The sequence below is a fragment of the Oryx dammah genome, unplaced genomic scaffold (genome assembly GCF_014754425.2).
Source record: "Oryx dammah isolate SB20612 unplaced genomic scaffold, SCBI_Odam_1.1 HiC_scaffold_11, whole genome shotgun sequence".
Taxonomy (NCBI): Eukaryota; Metazoa; Chordata; class Mammalia; order Artiodactyla; family Bovidae; genus Oryx; species Oryx dammah.
In genome coordinates, this window is record NW_024070195.1 from 14,769,165 (window position 1) to 14,789,024 (window position 19,860).

The 19,860-nt window shown below is 38.4% G+C and overlaps 1 protein-coding gene across 4 annotated transcripts in view; it reads left to right on the plus strand.

Moving 5' to 3' along the window:
• The window catches only part of CDKAL1 (CDK5 regulatory subunit associated protein 1 like 1), a 614,486-nt gene that overhangs the window by 135,576 nt on the left and 459,050 nt on the right, over positions 1-19,860 (plus strand). The gene's annotated exons all lie outside the window — the stretch shown is intronic.

Below are 19,860 nucleotides of genomic sequence, written 5' to 3' on the forward strand. Positions count from 1 at the left end.
GGTATTTTTTTTCCCTTTGCGGCTCTGTTTTGCTTTCCCTGTGTTCTTCTGCATTAGGGTTGATATTTTTCAGGCTGAGTTAATGATATTGAGAAACATTTCAAAGCATTTGACACCAGAGCAGTTTATCCCTTAATTAATGGTGAGGTGGTTTTGCAGACGGATGACACACTTTAATCTGTTGCAGAGACTAGTCTTGTTAGTTATTGATTAGTGATGAATAAATTACTGCCATTTTTAATCAGAAGAAAATTTCTTTTGAGGATAATTAATCAGATTCATATATTTCCCAACCAGTGCTGGGTTGTCATCTTTTTTAGCGGCAAGAATGAACCTGCCTGCTTCTGCCCTGGATAAATTCAGGATGGAGCAGACAGGCTTCCAGGTTTGTATTTTGATCTTTACTTTCATTTAGGCCGATGAGAAGTGTACTTACTTAAAAATTACTTCAAACCGCCTTTCCTGTTGAGTAGCTTTTGAACTACCTGCCTGACAGATGGTGTTGGAAGTAATTACTGAAATCATGTGTTTACCTGTACGTGGACATGTGTGCACCAGATGCACTCTGTTTACCCAGTGCTGCTGATTTCTTAAAGGAGTAGACACCTTCTGGATAGAGTTGCATAACTTAGGAGAAGGAATACAAGCCCTGCCAGCCAGAGCGCTCCAGCCCTCAGTTGCAAACTCAGCTGTACTGAGAAGGACATTGATTTCTGTGTCTTCATGAGTGGTCACATTAGTTGAAAGAACCACTTTCAGTTATTATTTACCTTTCCTTCTTTTGACTTAGTGTTTTTCTTTTACCTGCCTACTAATTAAGCAAATAACCCCACCCCCAACTGTATACTCAACAGTAGTTAAGAGTGATCAAACTTTTAATATGATGATTATGGTTTATTATATTATTTATACTCAATATTTTAAAAACCATGTTTTCTAGGCCACATGGTAAAGATATATCTACTTTGTCTCTTTCTACATTCTGATTTTGGAGATCTGGCCTTGGATTAAGCATTTTTAAAAAAACAATTTGTGGGTAATTATTCATTGAAGTTGGAGAATACCTACTTTTAATGTTTCATTTATTAACCATCAAATCTGAATTTATGTTTTCCCCCTCATTTCTATTTTACATCTGTTTCAATAAAAATTTAAAAACTTAAATGATAATGACCACCTTTTCACATATGTGCCTGAAGTGTTCAGGTTTGAAACTCAGTACATTTAGCTGTCTATAAATCCTGAGAAACAAGGGAAGTCATTGTTTCAAGATTTTGACAGGTGCAAAACTGTAAATAATTACAGGCCTGGGCAGAAACTAGAACAGAAGTTGCAGAGCAGCTGGCAGGCCTGACCTGTGACAGGTCTGACCTGAGTTAAGTAGCCTAGATTTCATGGCAAGCTCAGATTTGTTTTATAGCACAAAATTTACCTTCTGCTATAAGACTACAGTGATTGCGACTAGATACCAGCTGCAAAGGGAGAAACATATACAGAATATTGAGAAAGGAAACTGTCCGTTGAGCTACCTTTTGTGTGACTTCACAACCAGATGGAATTTTTATAGATGAGTTTTTAAATTGATTTACATGGTGACTGAAATAAATCACTCAACACCCAAGGAAGAGGGTGGTCTGGCCTTGTTTCTTAAAAAGTAATTTTTTATATTATCTGTTTCTAAAACATCTTGATTTTCAGTCTTAGGAGCATAGCTGACTTTTTTAAAGAATAAAGCAATTTTAGTTATACTTGGGAATACCTGAGTTGTCCTTTTCTTGGTTTTCTTAGAAAATAATGCAAATTTTTAATGGAGTCGGGTTTTATTACCTTCAGCTTCCATTAGGCAGTTCCCCATTTTACACTTGCCAGGTTTGTTCTTTCCCCCTCCATGCACCATGTTGTTATTGCCGGGGAAGATTATAATAATAATTAACAGGAAAACGTGCAGTAATATAGTTAGTAAAATCATATTAGTGAAATTAGTGAAATAAAACTTGTTATATTTTGGGCTACAACTCTTTTGGAAGGCAGAATATAATGGCAGTAAGTATGTAAGCATGATATTATGTAACCAGTTTTACAGGTAATATATTTTCAGGAATATATTGAATGCTTAAATGTGCACATATAGTTCATTGTGGTATTAATTTAAACTTCAAAAACTGCTAAAAGTTTCAACTATTAGGGAACTAGTGAAGTTTAATTTATGATCAATTTAAACATGAATTAAAGATCTTTATTGTTAATTGTTTATTTTGAGAACATTTGAAAGTAACAGGCCTGTATTGTGAGGTTCAGTCAGCATGATGTTCAAGGTGTCTCCGGAATTAAACACTGTTCTAGGCACTGCGGCTTCATTGAATACAAAAACACTTAAGCTTACATGGGCACAGAGAGAAATAAATATGCATTGATAAGTTATTTATTGAGGTATACCAAATACTTTTAAGTCCTGAGGACATAGTAGTGATTTAAGCAGATCTTTTATGCAGTCTTTTATGTGTCTGGAGAAACCCATATGCAGGTCAGGAAGCAACAGTTAGAATTGGACATGGAACAACAGACTAGTTCCAAGTAGGGAAAGGAGTATGTCAAGGCTGTATATTGTCACCTTGCTTATTTAACTTATATGCAGAGTACATCATGAGAAACGCTGGGCTGGAAGAAGCACAAGCTGGAATCAAGATTGCCGGGAGAAATATCAATAACCTGAGATATGCAAATGACACCACCCTTATGGCAGAAAGTGAAGAGGAACTAAAAAGCCTCTTGATGAAAGTGAAAGAGGAGAGTAAAAAAGTTGGCTTAAAGCTCACATTCAGAAAACGAAGATGGCATCTGGTCCCATCACTTCATAGGAAATAGATGGGGAAACAGTGGAAACAGTGTCAGAATTTATTTTGAGGGGCTCCAAAATCACTGCAGATGGTGACTGCAGCCATGAAATTAAAAGACGCTTACTCCTTGGAAGGAAAGTTATGACCAACCTAGATAGCATATTAAAAAGCAGAGATATTACTTTTCCAACAAAGGTCCATCTAGTCAAGGCTATGGTTTTTCCAGTGGTCATGTATGGATGTGAGAGTTGGACTGTGAAGAAATCTGAGCGCCGAAGAATTGCTGCTTTTCAACTGTGTTGTTGGAGAAGACTCCTGAGAATACCTTGGACTGCAAGGAGATCCAACCAGTCCATTCTAAAGGAGATCAGCCCTGGGTGTTCTTTGGAAGGACTGATGCTAAAGCTGAAACGCCAGTACTTTGGCCACCTCATGCGAAGAGTTGACTCATTGGAACAGACTCTGATGCTGGGAGGGATTGGGGGCAGGAGGAGAAGGGGACGACAGAGGATAAGATGGCATCACTGACTTGATGGACATGAGTCTGAGTGAGCTTCGAAAGTTGGTGATGGACAGGGAGGTCTGGCATGCTGCGATTCATGGGGTCGCAAAGAGTCGGACACGACTGAGCAACTGAACTGAACTGACGTGTCTTTCATATAGTTTGCATTGTAGTTGGAGAAGAGAGGTAATGGGTAATTTCGGTGACAAATGTTATGAAGAAAATGAAAGCAAAGTCTTGGGAGAGATTGGGGATTTTAGTTTGGATAGAATGGTTGAGAAAGATTAAGATTACTGTGATCAGGTGACATTTGAGCTGAGACCTGAATGAAATACGGTGCTAACAGTGGAGATAGTTGAGGAAAGACTATTCCCAGCGAATGGACTAGTGGTGAGAAAGTGCTGGGATAAGAATGTACTAGGTTGTTCAGTGAACAGCTAACAGACCAGTGTGGTGGCGGAGAAGGAGCCAGTGGAAGCATGGTAGGAGATGAGTTCGTTTTCTGCTTAATGAATGGCTATGCTTGCATATCAGGAGTGAAGTCACATGGGGCCAAGCTAAATTCTGTATGAAGTGACAGTGGTATAAAGCAAGAAAATAAGGATCTGTGGAAGATGTCCCTAGACCAGACCAGGAAATAATAGAGTCAATTTGCTCATTGTTCCCGAAATTAAATCTCACTTCTGTGACTCTCTTGGCGATTTACTCTTTCAAAGTGGAATTCTACGTGGTATAATCCATGCCCTGAGGTCTGTATAAATTGTTGAATTTATGGTGTGCCAATACCCATTACAGTGTGGCCATCCGGTTAATTGCAACAAAGAATATGAGGTTTGGAATAAATGGGTCAGAAAGCCTGACTAAAATGAGAATAACAATTCACATTCAATTAAAATGTGCACAGCCTGCAATAATTTTTCATTGTAGTAGGGTTAAGGGGAGACCAGAAGTAGAATGATAATTAATAGTTGTAAATTTAAAAGTCAGCTTTATTCCAAGTGTTAATTTTTCCTGGAAGTGTTGTGCAAAACGGTCAAGTTCCAGAAATTGTAGAAACACAGATCATAGTGTTTGTAATTGACAGGCATGCTAGGTAGCTGACCTCAAGTGTGAACTAATTAACTCAGGGCTTGTGTAATATGCTTTAGTAAAAGCAGATATTTAAAAATAATTGCTTTTTTTCATTTTACCAAAGAAAATATTTATGGAGTTTTAATTTATTGTAATATCACTGAGCACTTTTTTTGTGTGATTTTCAATTTTGACACAGAAATTTTGTTTCAGGCATAATATTATTACTTCAGTTTATTCACAAAATATTTATAAAGAACATAATCAACTATTATAAAGCTACCATATTTAAAACAGTGCAGGTTTTTGAAACTCAGTGATGATTATTGAAATGCCATACAAAGGTAAGACTAGTTAAATCTGTACCATTCAGAGAAGTATTTCACCAAGAAGCCTTCTACATGTAAAGAGATTGTGTTTAAAAAAAGTTTTTTGCAAAAACTTGGCAGAATTCGGGATTCGTTTTTACTCAGGAGTAATAATATATATGGTATTTGATTTTCAGCCAAGCTCGAAATGTATTAGGAATCTATTCAAATGGATTTTAAAGACAACTCTAGTGCAGTTTTGAGCAGATCTAATTTCCAGTAAAAGCTTGTAGCTTTTCTTTTCCTGGTGCACATGTTTGAGCAGCACACTCCTCCTCCTGTCTGTTTGGAGTTACTTGTCTGCTTCCTGTGTCGCTTTGCCCCCTGTGGTGGGTAAGGAAGTCTATGTTCATAGGATTGCTTCATGTATTGGGTCTATAGGTAAGGCTGTTATTGATGTTACCAAACAGTTAACCTGTCACTAGCTCTTCCCCAGGTCAGCAGTTCTTACCCATAGGTCACCATCCCTTGATTCTCAGCCACAAGAAAGCTGAGGTGATGGGCAGGGCAGCCCCTGACCCCACCATGTGCTTCTCACCTTGTCCCGGAGTAGGAGGTGGTGAATGCTGACTACCTTGCCTCCTTTCTACTTAATGGCCCAGGGTGCTTCCTGTGAAGATTTCATTGACTTAACTTGACGCTAATGAGGGGATACCCACCCCTTTCACTAGCTTTGCCTGATGCGGGGGTGCAGGGTTGTTTGTGGTTGGGCCTTGGCTGGAGGGTGAATTGTGTGGTGGAGGAAAATAGATAGGGAGGAAAGAAGAAAAAATCACTCAGCCTAATTCCTTTACTTTACAGTAGGCTTTCCTGGTCCATTTGGGCAAATTTCAAATAGTGCTCAGATGCCTGTAGGTTGACCCATCCAGCTTTTGCCTACTTTCCATTCTTAAATTTCTATTAAAAATATCCTGCAAGTCAAATTCAAGGAAGCTGGCTACATGTTTCTCCTCGCTCTTGACCTTTTATTTCAGATTTGTAGCATCTCACCTTTATTTACTGAAACAGGTGTGTTCGTTTAATTGAGCCCCCTAATTTTACAACAGAGGAAGCAGAATACCATCAAATATATAACCGTATTTAAGTACAGAAGCATATTTAAGTACATAACTGTGTATCTGTGTTTCTGTGTATCATTTGTACGTCTGTTATACAGAGTAATAAATGATCCAGGAGCAGAGCATCTGTCTCTCACCTGCTGCTCTCTTTATGATGTGAAGGGATGAGTCACATGAGTAATTGTCTAACTTGTACAAAGTACTTGGAAGACAGTTTCACTTGCCTAAGTCCTTTGCTGCCTGTCATAAAGATGAAAAGTTTGAGCCATCTGTTACTTAAAAAAAAAAAAAAAATTTACCCTGGTGTACCACCTGGTGTTTAACTAGGCCCCGGGATTCGTTCCAGATACAGCACTGCTTCATTGAACAAATATTGGGGTGAGGGGTGGGTAGGGTTGGTGATTACTTCTGCAGCTTGGGAGGGGCCCTTTTCACTGAGTCTTGAACAATGTTATTTAGATCATTGTTCTCTCCTATTGTGGTTTGCCCATCGTTAAAACCAATTTTGTCTTAATTTTGAAAATTGGATATGAGGAGTAACATGACACAAAAACAACATCATACGATGCTGGAGATAATGTTCTGTGCAGCACGAGTTAATCTGGAGCAGCGGATGGCCACCTGCTAGGCCTTTGTTCTTGTGGCAGTCTGGCAAGTGGCCCCAGTGTTTTGGGTCTTTCGTTGGTCACGTGGCCGTGGAGCTCTGCTGGGTTTAGTTGCAAACCATTAATCTGGTAGCACTGAACGATGGAATATTTGACTACTGGGTGTTTGAATTAAGAAAACAAATCCCTTTTAAAGTTGTTATTCAGCAATCACCGAATGCTTTTATCTTGTTGATATAACATCTGAGTCCTTACATTTTATCTGAGGTTGGGTTATTCTTATCTACAACATAGTAACAAAAATCTAACAGTAGTATTTGGCATTATGGTAACTAGCTACCATATAGCACCTGTCGGCTTACCCACTGTGGTAGAGTAAGCCTGTAATTCAGTGGCCAACCTGGGACCTCTGAGAGCGACAGAGAGCCACTAAAAATTATACTGGCCTTAGAGGCATACATGAGGACATGTGAGTACTATATGTATAAAACATGGGCATTTTTATCATCCCCTGTGATCAGGAATAACCAAATATTCCATATGCATTTAAGGATGATTTCTTTATTTAAATTGCATTAATTGTGGCTGGTATAGAGTAGGCATCCAGTATTTGCAATTGAATAAATGTTTATATTTTTAAAATGTCTAAAGTTTCCTGCTATTTAAAAATATTTGTCTTTAAAAATGTACATTTATAAGCAACTTTGGGTTAAAAATCCTCTGTGTATTTTCCCGCTATTTGGGCCCAGTCTCAGGCTGCCCCATAGTGATAGTTCCCATTGGCTTATGGTTTGAACTCTGAAACCATTTCATTATGTAGTATACTATAAAGGTAGCGATAGCACTTGAAAATTGCAATTGCCTATGGTTCTGTCTAAAATGATTTAAAATACATATTAAAAGAGGGAGCCATTTAGTCCAGTGCTTATGACTTAGCCTAGTAACTTACTTTACCTTGTTACTTGAAGTTGTTAAACAATTCATTGGATACTTAATGATTCCTTAATTTCTTCTGACAAAATCAAGATACCAAGTTGCTCAGTTTAGTTATCTGATAGTACCCAGTCAGAGAGATTCATAATGTGGGAGCACTGAAATTCTGGACAATTTTTATGCAGAGCTTTAGGTTTGTGTTTATCACTTAAAAATTTTTCTTTGATTTAAATTTTCTCTATTAGCCTTATTTTTTACATATGAGACATAGAAGAGGGTGCAGGAATTTCTCTCTTTTTCTATATGAGATAATCAAATGGTGTCTCTTGCTCATGTGGCCATCTCATGAGGTGGATTTTGAACCCTGGAATGTGGGTTACAGTGTGGTGGGTTTTGAAAAGTCAGTTGTGGTTTAGAGGTAGTCTGTGATGTGGGCTGGGAACTTCAGTGTTTTTTGCTGGTCTGTGGGCTGGGAACTTCAGTGTTTTCTGCTGGTCTGAGATTGGTTTTTAAAAAAATTTTTAAAGAGAGGTGTTAGAAGATCTGGGGTTCTAGACCTTGTTAATTGGTCTGACATGCCATTTGTCTTAGTCTCTTTCTTTCTAATGTGAAAATTGAAATATTTGTTAAATTCCCATTTCTTTATTCGTTGTGTCTGTGTCTTGATGATTTCATAGTCTTGACCTTTCTCCATCTTTCCCTTCTTTTTAACAACTCTGACCTGACTTTTTTTTTCTCTTTATTTCAATTTTTTTCTTACTGTTCTCAGGTCATGTTTCTCTGACTTTTTCTTCATGTTAGTAAGAGTTCATGCAGTCTTCTTGTTTATTTCTACTCTCAGTTCAGTTCTGTTCAGCTGCTCAGTCGTGTCCAACTCTTTGTGACCCCATAAATCGCAGCACGCCAGGCCTCCCTGCCCATCACCAACTCCCAGAGTTTACTCAAACTCATGTCCATCGAGTTGGTGATGCCATCTGGCCATCTCATCCTCTGTCATCCCCTTCTCCTCTCGCCTTCAATCTTGCCCAGCATCAGGGTCTTTTCCAATGAGTCAGTTCTTCGCATGAGGTGGCCAAAGTATTGGAGCTTCAGCTTCAGCATCAGTCCTTCCAATGAACACCCAGGACTGAGCTCCTTTAGGATGGACTGGTTGGATCTCCTTGCAGTCCAGTGGTTCATAATTTTCAGATACTGATCATGATAGAACTTGCTCAGTGCTTCCTGATTTTTATACAGTAGAACTAAATCCATGAGGAAGATTTTTATTTACTTGTTAATTATCTTTCCCTCTTTGCAGTGGAAGCTTCCAGGGCATTCTGCCTTGTTTATAGCTGTATTCCCAGAGCCTAGAAGTATGCTTGGTGGCTAATAACTATGTGAAAAAATGAATAGAAATACTTTAGTTTCCTGATAGTTTATTAAGTCAAGATATTAATTAGGGAGGGTCTTGTAGTTCCCTTGCTCTAGAGAAAACCGGAGTCTTGGCTGTTATTTGAACCATCTCTTGAGGGGGGAGGTTCTTTGTAGTGATTCTTGTAATAATATAGGCTTACAGCCTCTTCTCTTTCTAGTGCTTTTTGTCCATAGACTTGATTTTACTATTTCATCAGTTAAGATCCTTTTTGCTGCAAGTTATAGAAATCTCAGCTGAATTTCACTTACACAATAAGGAAGTGGATTATTCTCAAAACAGGAAGCCTTGGGAAGCTTCAGGGTGGGTTGACTGAACTTAATTGTTGTCATAAGAGATCTAGGTTCATTTATTCTTTTTCCTCTTCCTTTTATATTCTTACCTTCATCCTTAAACCTGGTCCTTTTTGTGGTTATAAGGACCACAAATATAGCTGAGTCCCACTTTTACTAAAAGTGAGGAAGAGACTGGCTTTTCCTTCTTTGAAGACCTAAGCAAGACTTTCTGCTGTATCATTGGTCCAGACTGACGTCAGACTACTTGAGCACTGGCAGAGAAGACGGAAGTATAGCAGTTGACTTGGACTCCTCACCTCTGCTGCTGCTGCTGCGTCGTGTCAGTCGTGTCCAACTCTGTGTGACCCCAAAGATGGAAGCCCACCAGGCTCCCCCGTCCCTGGGATTCTCCAGGCAAGAACACTGGAGTGGGTTGCCATTTCCTTCTCCAATGCACAAAAGTGAAAAGTGAAAGTGAAGTCGCTCAATCCTGTCTGACTCTTAGCGACCCCATGGACTATAGCCTACAAGGCTCCTCCGTCCATGGGATTTCCTCATCTCTAGTGAAATAGATATTGGAATTGGGTACAACACTAAGATCTCATATAAATTAACCTTTTAAAATAAATTTCTAAAGACTGTTGATTTCCTGAGTTCTAGGTTAGTACTTCCCAAAGGAATTAGGTTCATAACCAAGAGGATGCTGAGTGAAGTCAATGTTATCATGATAATTGCTTTATTAGGGAAATTATAGTATTTAAAAAAATGTGACAATTTTGGTCTGTCTTGCCAAAGTCTAATAAATATGATATGCTGCAGTGTTTTTATAAAGTAGAAAGTAGATGTGTTAAAGGCAGAACCATCACTCCCCCTTAAGTGTATTTACACTGATAACAATTGGTTTGTTTAAATTATTTAAATAAAACTAAATCTTGTTGACTTAAAAAGTGGAAAAGATAAATAGGACATAGTGAAGCTTACTTTAAAAAAAAAAAAAAGTCAATATACAAGGCAACGTGCATCTGTCACCTAAACTTACTAAAAGGTTTTTGATTTACTTGAACATTGGCCAAGAATTATCAGTAAATATTTAATGCACAACTTGGAAGCACTATGATATTGTAGAGAAAGCACTGAATTAGGAATTTGAATCCAGATTTCTAGTTCTGATTCTGGCCCTGACAATCTGATTTCTAGTGAAACAGTCCACCTCTGTGAGCCCTCCTTTTTTTATCTGTAAAAGAGTTCCCCTTTAGTTTCCTAAAAATGTTGTGCACTTCATTGGTTGAAACCATTCCTTTCCTGGGAATTTAGTGACATATCTTTTTCCTTTAAAGGTGTGGTTTTTAGTGTAGTTAACATTATATGTACTTTAAGTTTATTTGAACTAGGAGGGACAGGTAAAAAGTGAGTCCTGGTTGTGAGATAGATAGGTGTTCAGCGTTTAGTGCATATCGTACGTATAGAAAATAGTTTTTCTGTTCTGAAACATACATATTAAGTCATCAGAAAGGCAAGTATTTTGTAGGTGTAAGTGTCTTAGATTTTCCCAACACTTCTTGTACCTCATTTGCCAAAATGAACTTCTGATGATGTCTGGCATCTGGAATAGTGTCAGGCTAGTAAGTTTGTAAATAAAGTGCAAATGCCTAGATTTTCTAGGTCAACTGTGATTCAGTAAAAAGAGGTCTGGATTTGGAGTCATAAGAGTTGATTGAAATAAACAGTCGCCATTCAGCCTATGAAAGGGTGAAGCGGCGCCGTTGAGGGTGACCCTGTCGGTTGTTAGGCAGGAGCATCTCGTAGTGGAAAGCAAGGAGGCAAGGCCTGCGCTAAGGCAAAAAGAAAAAAAGTTGGTTCAAATTCTGGCTTAGCCAGTTAAGAAGAAAGCCTGATAGTACAGTAGAATAATATGGACGCCGGGATTTGTTTGGCTTTACCGCTACATTAATATATTGTGATGAACCAAGACATTTCAGCTTGGGTACCTTTGGCTGTAAGTAGCAAAAGACTCAACCAAAGGTAGCCTGAACCGTGAGGGTTTTATCATCTCACATAGTAAGAAACCTGGAGATCACAGTTCTGGTTTGATTAATTTCGTGGCGGCAGTGTCTGCTACGATACACGGTCCTTTTGATGCTGCTCTTCTTTCTTTGTGGCAATATTGCTGTCGTAGCAATTGTTTCCAGTATTATGTGCACTTAGGGTGCACAGCCAGTGAAGAGAGAGATTACCCTCGTCATTCTCTTTTTTAGTAGAGAGGAGAGTCATTCCTCAAAACTCCAACTGCATACCTCTGGCTAGAACTGGATCCCAAAGTCAGACCTAAAAGTTACTTACTAGCAAGGAGAATGGAGACATCTTCACTGACTTCTTTAGACTGTTTTTTTTTTTTTTAACCTGACCTGGGATTTGGGGAGACATTCCCAAGCACAATGCCTCAAAGGACTGACAACAAACAAAATCAAGTTTCTGTTAGTAAGAAAAAAGGTATGAGTTGGGAGAAGGGATATGAGTTGGCAAGCAACAGTGAGCACTCCAGCTTTCTCAGAATCTAATAGGAGGCGCACATAAACCAAGAGACTATGGTAATAGAATATGATAGAATCTATGCTAGGGAAATGTATCAGGCGCTACAGAAGAATACCCAAAAAACTTAAGACCTAAAGTTGCAGTGGTTAGAAAAGACTTTTCTGGAGGAAATGACATCTGAGTTGTTACTTGAAGAATGAGTGGAAATCAGGCAATTATTAATCATGGGGCCGCGCTTCTTTTCCCCACATTTGTAAGAGGTCAAAACCTAGTCATGATGGTGTATCTGAGACTATTTTAAGAAAAGTTTTAGGGCAAAAGTTTTGGATTCAATACCCAACAGTTTTAAGCCCCGTTACCTATAGCTATAACAATTAATGTTCAGAAAGTTTCTTATCCTTCAAGTAAAAGTTAGATAATAACTTTCCAAGGGCCATATATTTTTAGTATGAAACTCTTATATAAGAGTCTAAGAATCAGAGAACTGTAATTGCGATATTCCTCTTGTACGAAGCAGCTATTACTTACCTGACACCTTGTAGTGAGAAAAGTGTTGAGTAGAACAAAACCTAGGATGACGTTCATTATTCAGGAAGCACAGATGAGAGACCTTTCCTTTTGATTAGGATGCAGAGCATGTGCAGTTGGCCTGTTTTGATAGAAAAAAGATAGATTTCCCCACTTGCTTCACAGAAGGGACATCAGGAATTCTGACTGGAACATGCTTCAGTTGAGATGGTTACTAGACAGCTGTTTATATAGATGAGGTTGAGATTTAAGACAAGTATTTGGGAATCCTCATTCTGGTATATAAAGCCATGAGCCTGATGACCTTTGCTTAGGGAATTGGGGTAGACAGAGGAGGAGAAGACCAAGGACTAGGAGCCAGCAGAGGGGGCTCAGTCCAGGTGGAAGAAACCAGGAGTGTTTTGTCTCAGAAGCCAAGTGAAGGATACGTCTCAAGAAGAGAGACAGTGGTCAGCTGTGTAAGTGCTGCCAAGAGACTGAGTCAGTTGCAGACCGAGAATTGATCTGCTGAGTTTGTCAACCAGGAGCGAGCTGGTGGTGGTTCTTGCTGAGCAGTTGCAGTGGAGAGGTGGGGATGGATATAGGACTGATGTGAGTGAATTTAAAACAGAATGAGAGAGTAAGACAGGGTACAGATTGCAACTTAAAGGAGGTTTGGTATATAAAGTGAAGCAGAAATGGACCTACAGCTGAGTGGGGAAAAATTTAGAGTCAAAGAAAGTTTTTGTTTTGTATTTTTATTTTAAAAAAGAAAAAAAGCAATTTATTTGTCTGCACCAGGTCCTAGATGCGGCACGCAGGATCTTAAGTTGCAGCACACAGGATAGCTCAGCTGGTAAGGAATCCGCTTGCAATGCAGGAGACCCCATTTCAATCCTGGGTTGGGAAGATCCCCTGGAGAAGGTATAGGCTATCCACTCAGTATTCATGGGCTTCCCTGGTGGCTCAGATGGTAAAGAATCTGCCAGCAATGCGGGAGATGTGGGTTTGATCCCTGGGTTGAGAAGATCCCCAGGAGGAGGGCATGGCAACCCACTCCAGTATTCTTGCCTGGAAAATTTCCACGGGCAAAGGAGCCTGGCCGGGCTACAGTCAATGGGGTCACAAAGAGTTGGACATGCCTGAACAACTAAGCACACGTGTGGCAGCAGAGTGTGCATGAGCGACTGGGATCCCGCATACAAGCAGAAGTATTGGGCTTACATGGCAGTAAGGACAATTGATTTATTTTAACAGATGTGGACACAGAGCAAGTAGTTTGATAGACACAGTGGTGGAAGGAAACAGCAATTCTCTTCTGATTATTTCTGATTTTCAGTGAAATAAGAAGTAAGATCATCTGCTGAGAACTTTAAATGAGAGAGGCCATGTCAGAGCAATAAAAAATGTTTTATTTTCTAAATACTATTTTAGAAATATATTTTTCCCTTAGCTGTTGGGTTTTGTTGTTGCTATGGTGGTTAGCAGTCTATGCCCAAATACATTTTATTTTAACAGGGAGATTGAATTTCATTAGGGCTCGTACATCATATATCAGACTCAACCTTCTCTCCTCCCACTGCCTTTAGAGTATGAGGATTTGAAATTCTGTAACCATAGGAAAGGTTTGGGGTTTTCTCTGTGTTCTAGTTCTTGAATTTTGCAGTGGTAGAGAGGGAAGATGGATTCACCAAGTTCAGTTACTTTCTGCAGCATCCTCTTGCTTACAAGACTTGCGAGTAGTTGAAAACACATTCCTTCTACAGTGAAGTGTTCCAACTTCTGAAGCTCTAGTGGCCTCCCTACCCCAGTAGTGAGGGTGACCCAAGTAGAGAGATGCTTTTGTCCAGGTTTTAAGTGAAGTCTCATCTTTCTTCTTCAGCAGGTAGCAATCTCTTCCATGTTTTTTTTTTTTTTCCTGAGTATTTTGATGTATCCCTTTTGTTTTAAGTTCTAGAGCCTAATGTTAATTTCCTCTCTTATTCTTGTATTCCTTTTTTTTAAGCTTACTTCTCTAATCTTCATTTTCCTTATTTTCAAAGTAATAATCCATCCTTTAACTCACAGGTTCTTCATGAAGCTTGCATGAGGCAGCATGTAATGTCTGTGAAAATCGTTCTGAAAAAGCCTAACGTGATGTAAAAAGGAAAATTCTGTGGTCATGATGATCATTTTTGTTGTCCTCTAGGAGACATGGACCATCCTTTAGACTCTTGGGTTTCACCTTTCAGGGATGTTCATTTCTTGTGTTCTTATTTCTTTTCTGTTTGGCGCTTAATGTAGTGACTTGAATGTTACTTGGAATTTTGATGGGTGGAGTTTAAATTTGAACACTATAAACTGGAGGTGAGAGGAAGGAAATGGAATTTTTTTAACCTGTTTTCATTATTGTTACTTTTTAAAGCCACAGTAATTTCTGTCATAGTTTTACAAATGGATTTGTGAAACCATAAACCAGAATATAAAATATTCAAAATGAAATTTCTTCTTCTGTTTTCATTTGCTGATTTTCAACTTTATTGGAGCTCAGTGGGGTGCAAAAAGATTGAGCATCCATCACAGCTTTTTGGGGGGAATTTTCAAAGAAATTTTATTTTTTTGTAGTTAAATAAAACTTTCTAAATGGGAAAGAAAAAAACGTCTAATGATCTTTGCCACTGTGGTATTATTTGCTTAATCTTGGTGGATTCTTGTGGCAAATATTACCTTTTGGGGGCAAATATTTCTCAACAAGATTTTTAGTGCTGGAATAAGTGTCAGTGTTCATCTTGTTTAACCATTTTCATGTGTATGTGAGAAAACGAAGATTCAGCGACCCAGGCAGTTTGTCTTGCTGATGATTCATGACACAGCCAGAACCCAAATGGACAGCTTAGGATCTTCGTTCCTGAACCGCCTGCCTCTTAAAGCTCACAGTTATGTTCTCAGAAAGAACGAGTGAAGTTCCCTGTCCTCAGTACAGAAGAGCAGGCAGAGTGCAGTTCTGTTCACTCTTCATGCTTTTTCATTTTCCTGTCCTTTCGGTGGTGTAAACAGTAATCAGGTGCCACAAAATACAGAAAACGAGCAGGTTTTTTGTGATATTCTCTTGGAATCTCTTTAGTAATAATTCTGAGTTGCTTGGTCTCTTTCAGTGTCATTCCAGTTACCTCCTCCAAAGATGATCAGAGGACAGAATACAGTTTTCTTTCTACAAGCATGTACTGGGGTTCTTCCAGCTAACTGTGACATCCTGTTTACATACCATGGGTTCAAACCGCTTTTGTGTGGGTTCTGAGATATATAAGGAGGTTGAAAAGACTTGAGAGACAGCTACCGCACTTTTACTTCTCTTCCCCTTTTTGTTTACTGGGAAATCTGTGGTTATTTAGTTCTAGAGTATTTTTTTGTTGTTGTTGTTGTTAGAGATTTATTTTAACTCTACAATAATAAATTTTAAAATTTATTATAATTTTATAATATATAAAAATTATATGCTGAACAGTGTATAGGTTAGGGAATTACTCTAAAGCAAACACCTCTGTCACTATCCCCTCAGTTCAAGAAATGACCCATTTAGGAGGAAAAACCTGAAGTGTATTTTAAAATCTCTTAATCAGTAGGTTCCCCTTCTGTCTCTTTCCTTATCTGTTGAAAATTTATGTGTGGAAGAACCTGGGCCTTTCAACCTGCGAATTCTTCATAGTCCAGATTTTGCTGAACTGCATATTCCAGTGCAGTTCAGTGTGTCCCCCTGTCCTGTTTTTGCTGCAAATTGGCAGCTTGCTGCAGTGCCTTGACGGGATTTTAGGTTGAATTGTATTCTCATCAGGAGGCTCGTAACATGTGGTGGTTTGTCTGTTTGCAGTGTTACCAGCTTTTGATGCATAATGCCCAGAGTCTGTATTTCTTTGGAGTTTGGAAAATAGTGACTTTCTACCTTATCATCCTGTTGTCAGAAATTAGCTGTAATGATGTTATAAGGGCATGTTCCCCCTCATCTGCTATTTACTTGTTGGTAGAGTTTATAGAGAAAGGCAGAGTAAATTCTAGATTCTTTTTGTTTACCCGATTTCCTAGCTAATAAGTTGGTTTTCTGTCATTCTCAGAAGGTGACTGGTAATCCATTTTTTAAAAACCGTAGTTAGAAATTCATGAATGGAAACATATTTGGGCTTTAGTCAATCACGATTCTTGCCCAAGTTCAAAGTTCAAGCTGTCCTGCCGTTGGCCACTGTGCTGCCCTTCAGGTTGGTTTCTGAGACCCTTTGACATGACCCTGGAACTCTCTGATAGCTTCCTTGCTCTCAGGTGGTTTGATAAGGTGTTCCAAGCTCATCATGTACATTTCTTGTCCCAGATGTACAATCAACCATTTCTCTGCAAAGCCTTGGTTATTTTAATGGAAAATGGAGTTTCGTCACCACATCTGGAGGTTTGCTTCTGTGTTGGTTATTATTTCTAGTCCATTTCATTCTTTTCAGTGGGCACATACACACACAAACGCAACTTTTAAGATAAAATAGCTCACGAGTTCATATTGACATTTCCAATTTACACTTAAGTTTGTAGGGTTTTCACCTTAATCTCATATATTACATATATATTTCCTTCACCAAGAATCCTAGTTCTCAAGTACACTGAGGATGATAGAATTAGAATTATCCCGTAGTTGTCATTGGGGTTCCCTGGTGGCTTAGATGGTAAAGAGCCTGCCTGTAATGCAGGAGACCTGAGTTCGATCTCTGGGTCTGGAAGATCCCCTGGAGAAGGAAGTGGCAACCCATTCCAGTATTCTAGGCTGGAAAATCCGGTGCATGGAGGAGCCTGGCGGGCTACAGTCCATGGGGTCTCAAAGAGTCGGACACGACTGAGTGACTTCACTTTCACTTTCATAGTTGTCATTAGCTTTTCTCACTTTCTTTATGTGGTAAAAGTGTTAGATACTCAGTTGTGTCCCACTCTTAGTGACCCCATGGACTATAGCCTACCAGGCTCTTCACAGGAATTCTCCAGGCAAGAATACAGGAGTGGAGAGCCAGTCCCTTCTCCCGGGGATCTTCCTGACCCAGCGACTAAACCTGGGTCTCCTGTATTGACAGGTAGATTCTTCACTGTCTGAGCCAGCAGAGAAGACCATATGGTAGTGTCAGGATAATAATACTTGTACATCACCAATTATAGTTACTGAAGATGTTAAAAAGATTTTTTTTTTTGCTAATACTGGATTCCATTCTCCTCCCAAATATTTTCAATGGGAATTCTCTATCATCATGTAGTCATTACATAATCTCTCATTTTCAACCCTTATTTGGCATTCATTCCACAAATGACTATGTGTTTAATGCCTGCCACAAGATCCCATGTAAATATCCTTCTAGTTATTTTTGGTGGTTTGAAGTGCATTTGAGCAGGTTTCTTAGAAAGGATTCCTGGGAACAGCAGCCTCTTGGTTACGGTATGTCGATAATAGGGCTCTTTATATTTGATAATCAGTTTTGCAAGATATAAAATTCTGGCGTAGAGCACTGCTTTCAAAGTCTGGTGACACTGTAAGTTTTCCCCTTTTTAAAAATCATGTGTTGTCTTGCCTAGAAGCTCAAAGGAATTTTTTCCTTAGAGTCCAGTAATCTTATTGAGTGTGTCTTGGTGTTGGTTGTTTTTGTTGTTCTGGGGTGATATTCTCAGGTATATAGTATAATCTTCCAGTATATAGACAAATCACTTAAAATGTTTTTATGTAACTTTTCTTGAATTATAATTTTTCATATACTGCTCCATTGCCTTCAGGTTTTTTTCTCTTTTAGGAACTCCTATTATTCATATGATAGCTTGTCTTTGCCTGTCTATTAATTGCTACTTTCTCTGGAATCCCATGGTCTTGCTCAACTAACTTGTTAGTTCTGGTAGCTTTTTATTCCTTTAGAACTTTATACATACTCAGTTATTTCATTTGTGAAGAAACCTTTTTAATTCCTTTCCCCTGTGGTCATATGCCTTTTCTTTCTTTATAGTTAGGCCCTTTATTATAATACTGAATAAGGGTGATAAGAATGGGCATCCTTGCCTTGTTTCTCATCTTAGGGAGAAAACATGTTAACTGTTAATTACAGATAATATGAAGTATCTTGTTTATTAGTTCTGAGATAAAAATGAAGGAATATCAGTCTAATACTGTTGGTTCTCTCTTTTTCTCATGTATATAGATATGTCTGTGTTACTTCTGTGCATTAGTAAAATATAGTTACTTATAGGACCAGTTAATTGATCAGTTTAAGCAGAATTCAGAGAAAAGTCTCCAGAGGAAAATGGAAACTTTAAATTACCCATGGATGTCTGCTAGCCTTAATAATTAAAAGAAGAAAATCACAAGAATGACATGCTTTGTTTGTACAGATAAAGGGAAATGGATAATTAATAAGGTTATACAGTTAAACTAAACCAAATCTTTCCCTTCATTCTTAACATATATAGTTTTTGACTCAAGATATTGCATGCTTGCTATATAGCAATTGTTCAATAAATATTTGTTGATTAAGTAAAAATTTTAAAATTGCTGTAGTCCTATATGTTCTTTGTGTGTGTATACACACACACACACACACACACACATATGTTGTTTTACATGTCTCAGTGGGAGCCTGTAGTCCCTTTCTATATGATTCTGCTGATAATGATGAAATAATAATGAAAAAACTTCTCTTTAGTTTATTATGGTATACTTTAATTTGAATCATGTTGCTAAATGGTGAATGTCATTTGCTTGGTTATTTCAGTTGATAGTTTGAATTGGTTTCAAGGTGATGAAGTTTGCCCTTTGGCTGGTGTTGCAAACAGGAAAACCTTGACAGACTCCCCCACTCCAAAGTGGGTTTTGGTAATGGGGCATTTTCACATAGAAGGCAGTGTTTGTTTTGCTGAAATTGCTTTGCTTTCTAGGAGTAGAATTGAGTAGTGGCTCCAAGGTTGTCTGTGAGGTTAAAAAAAAATGTTTGTGATCAATACCTTTCTCATCTGAGGTCAGAGTAATTATAACTAATAGCTATATTACTTTTCTGAAGATAAAATAAAAATTTAAAGAAAGAGTAATGGAGGGGACAAAGGAGAGAGTTGAAAGGAAAATGGTGCTGTTTAGACCCTATGAATATAGTTCTGAATTTCATAGTAATTCTTATAAACTGTTTATTTGATTTCTGAAAGTCAGAGACCTTTAAGGACTTAATTTAGAGTACATAAATGGTGTTCATACTAATCGAAGGTAGTTCCTATGATTGGATTGTCTATATTCCTGGTGATGAAAAATATGGATTCCTGCTTAGTGTTGGCTTTATTAAATTTTAAGGGATATACGCATGGCTCTTAATCACAACTTGAGTGAATAATTGATTCTAGTGTTATTTCCTGCTAATTCCTTTTTCATTGGTTTACTATATTGCAAGAAGTTTCTTGAAAATGTACTCTGAGGTGTGTAAAGAGAATCATCTAGGTATTACCCTCAGGGAACTTACAGTCTTGTAGGGCAGAGATGTCTATTGAAAGACAGAGTACTACATAGATCAGTGCCGAAGATTGGAAATCATTTGCTTTAACAGTATTGATCATTTAAGACAATGACTTCTTCTGAATTAGCTAGTTCAACTACAGTATGTTAAAAAATGAGTTTTTTAATAGCACCCTAGGGATTTCTCTCAGAGAAGGCAATGGCAACCCACTCCAGTGTTCTTGCCTGGAGAATCCCAGGGATGGCAGAACCTAGTGAGCTGCCATCTATGGGGTCGCACA